The 3487-nt window shown below is 31.1% G+C and overlaps 4 non-coding genes across 4 annotated transcripts; all 4 read left to right on the top strand.

Moving 5' to 3' along the window:
- The first annotated feature begins 671 nt into the window (after window positions 1–671).
- Window positions 672–755, top strand: LOC128195116 (small nucleolar RNA SNORD25). Its single transcript, XR_008246689.1, has one exon. It is a non-coding gene; the product is annotated as a small nucleolar RNA SNORD25 (small nucleolar RNA).
- Window positions 756–1684: 929 nt separating this feature from the next.
- LOC128195083 (small nucleolar RNA snoR31/Z110/Z27) lies at window positions 1685–1780 on the top strand. The gene has a single exon (XR_008246656.1). It is a non-coding gene; the product is annotated as a small nucleolar RNA snoR31/Z110/Z27 (small nucleolar RNA).
- Window positions 1781–1905: 125 nt separating this feature from the next.
- LOC128195119 (small nucleolar RNA SNORD25) lies at window positions 1906–1990 on the top strand. Its single transcript, XR_008246691.1, has one exon. It is a non-coding gene; the product is annotated as a small nucleolar RNA SNORD25 (small nucleolar RNA).
- An 82-nt stretch (window positions 1991–2072) lies between these two features.
- LOC128195109 (small nucleolar RNA snoR136) lies at window positions 2073–2215 on the top strand. The gene has a single exon (XR_008246682.1). It is a non-coding gene; the product is annotated as a small nucleolar RNA snoR136 (small nucleolar RNA).
- Window positions 2216–3487: the final 1272 nt, after the last annotated feature.

The following is a 3487-nucleotide window of genomic DNA, read 5'->3' as shown; positions in this document are numbered from 1 at the left end:
TAAAAGTAGTAGTTTCTTATATTATTAATTATCGTTTAAGTAATTATCAAGCATTTTCTATGCAAATTGTTGATAAAACTTGAAAGTTATTATTACAGGTTTAAAATTATGGAATTTATTTAATTTTAAATATGGAAAAGAATTATATTTTAAAAATAAAATATATTTATAATTAATATAATGTCTATTTATTTTTATATTTATTTTAAAATAGTTATTTGAACTAATAGTATTTTATAAAAAAAATTTAAACATATATTAAAATAATATTTAACTATGAAACATCTAAAAACGCATCCAAAGTGTAACTTAGTCCTTTAAAATTGGCTACCAAACTGCTATATAAACCATACTTTTACCCTGTCCTGTGTTCTGCCTCTTATTCCTAACCGCTGTATATGAAATTAGGGTTTCGCATTCCTTTGCCTCTTTTCAACTTTTACAAGCCCAAATCATCGTAGGCATCTTTATCTGGTCGGTGAGATTACTTCCGTTCTCATTTGACTCGTTCCCTTGAAGCAATAGTTATTTGTGTTGTTCTTTAATATCTTTTCCACAATCCATTGGTTTTGGGAGCACACTGAGCAGCTAAATTCAATTTTATACCGAAGTATTAGTTTTTTATTCTGTGTCTGCATTTTTTCGTTGATTGGATAACATGAGTTGTTATTTTCAACTGTGATGAGCCTACAGACCTGTAATGATTTGCGGCTATGATCGCAAACATAACTGAACATCTAAGGGACTGAGTTGTCTAATTTTTCTCTAAGATTTCTGTTCGATGTTTTTACATTTGTTTAGAGTTTACGTAACCTAAACTCAATGTGATAGGTTTCTTATGTTTATTGATCATTATTTTGGTGTTTCGATTGGGCATTAATAGTTGAAATGCATACGTTTTCTTTAAGATTTTCGTTTGCACTTGTTTCAAAGCTTTTGTTGTTTAATTAAAGCTTATGTGTGTTAACATTCGCTATGCAATCTTTCAATTTCGGTGTTGCATTCATTTGGATGTCGAAGAACTAATTTTTTGTATTTTCGGCTGGCAACTTGTTTTTATATTTTTCAACTCTAAAGTACAAGGTGGCGTTGATGTTGTTGTTTTGAATTGAAATTCGAAGTTTGTAAATTCATTTTGTTATTTCATTTCTGTATTGCTTTTAAGCTCGGTGTTTAGATGTAAAGCATGAAACTTTTGGTAGATTAGATTTAAGCATATTATTTAATCCAAGAGTTGTTATGAGGGAATTGAGATTTATTGTATGCCAATATCTATGATTATGGTTGTACATGGATCCGCCTTTGAGAAAATATGCTCACTTTTTCATGGAAAATTATAGGGAGCAACATTGTCTTGAAAAATTGTGTCTGGTTGGTTTGCTGGAAATTTTAGCCACTGTTCTCTTTCTTTTAGTTATTTGTTATTTTGCAACTGGTCTTACGACTACAGTTTTGTTACCTTGCCTCTTAGTTTTTGGGCTACACTTTGGTTTCCTTTCATCGTAGTCTTATGCCTACACTTTTGTTTACCCTGGACAATAATCTCAGGTCTACGTTTTTGTTTGTGGCATCTTGGCCTATACTTTTGTTTCAGATAGATTTGATCCTTGTGTGCTCATATGTTGACGCTATGGGAATTTGTTTATTGTTAGTGTCCTTGAAGATAGCTTTATTTGTGTTTTGTTACATCATGTGATGAATTTGGAAAAATCTTAGGACACCTTCCTACACAGCAAATTACTGCTGTGGATGAGAATGCATTTTCCATGCTGATGATGTACTTCGTTCTTATTTGAATAAAAGATCTATTTGAACCATTGAGATTAGTGAAATTTTCTTCTAAATTTATAGTATTTCTGTTATTGATTTCTGTTTTCTGGCCACTCGTGTGTCTATGATGCTATTGTTAACTCTGATGAGCCTACAGACCTGTAATGATTTGCGGGTATGATCGCAAATATTAATTGAACATCTAAGGGACTGAGTTAACTAGTGTTTCTCCTAGATTTCGATTCGATAATTTTGTTTTGTACATTAGTTGTTTTTCTTTTCAATTAGGGTATATTATTTGAAAGTCTTCAGCTTTCTTAGAGACATTTGCTTCCACGTTTTCCAATGTGTTTGGCAATCTTTAACTGAAGACGAGATGTGCGTTCCCCTCGCTATCCAATGTGGCAATTTTGATGCTGCAATTGGACGTCGGGGAACAAAATCCCCTTCTTTGCGCTCAGAAAGTGAGGGATAGAGATTTCAAGTGTTTACGATTAAATGAAACGATTTTCGTATTTGCTAGAGCTTTTGATTTGAGGTGTATCCAATTGTGTTTTCTCATACTTAGGAGATTACATATCTCATCAGGAATTTGAATTTAGAATATCGTATATAATAACGCATTCATTTACCCCATCATTTTCTATAACAATTATAAGTTAAAATAACATCACTCTTTTAGCAATGGGTTCTCAGACACTTGCCAGACTTGAGAAAAAAATGAATATTTGGTTTAAGTAAACTCTACCATATATGCCAATGAATGAGTCAGCTTATTACTTTTGACCACTTTTGTCATTACTCTGTAGGTAGGTTATGTCTTTGTTTGCTTACTCCTAAAATTGGGTGAAAAATATTATTTTACACATCTATAATTGAATATAGAAAATTTTAACATGAAATTTTGAATTTTAAATTCAAAATTGTATACTATTATTCTTACGTTACTCTCGGTTTCATGGGTTGCTCTACCTCCTTTATAGCCATTTTTTTGTGAGAATAACTCTCCTAATTAGTTTTAAAGGGATAAAAGTAGGAAATTCAACGACACATCTGGCCAACCATAAGCCGATCGATCAGGGTGATCTTCCATGTTCGAGATGCTTGATTGGCTAGACAAGCTTGATAGTTCAACGAGATTAATAATATTAAATAAAATTTTACAGTGGTGTTTTGGACTATTGGAAACCCTTTGCTTTGGAGAGGTTGATTAGTGAAGTAATCTATAGGAGGAAGCACACAGGAAGTTTAGGAATATTATATTCATGAAGCTTTAAATAGAAGAGAAAAAGAGGTGAGAAGAGTAAAATAGATGATTGTAATTTTGAAGAAAATTAAATTTACCACTATGAAGCAAATACTACTCAAATGGTGTGGATACTCAAAGGAACTTTTGACTAAAAAACTAAGAGTTGTGTGAATACTTAAAAACTAGGAGTAGTTAATTGTGTGAAAGAGACTTGATATCTTAGTTGGAGCGAATAAATATAAAAGCAATTATCTCTTATCTAAACTATTCTCTTACAAAAACTTGAAATTGTGTTTTATGTCTAAACACAAGAATCTTCTTAGTTAAATATTTATTTTTCACAAGAGAAGTTCTTCCAAAACAAACACACGAATCTTCTTAGCTAAACATTTATTTTTCACGAGAGAAGTTCTTACAAAACTATTATCGTTTATTTATATTTTAAGTTTTTAAAAGAAAATTTCAGAG

This window comes from Vigna angularis, chromosome 1 (genome assembly GCF_016808095.1).
Source record: "Vigna angularis cultivar LongXiaoDou No.4 chromosome 1, ASM1680809v1, whole genome shotgun sequence".
NCBI lineage: Eukaryota > Viridiplantae > Streptophyta > Magnoliopsida > Fabales > Fabaceae > Vigna > Vigna angularis.
Note: the sequence above shows the minus strand (reverse complement) of the source record. Positions and strands in the feature narration are given on the sequence as shown.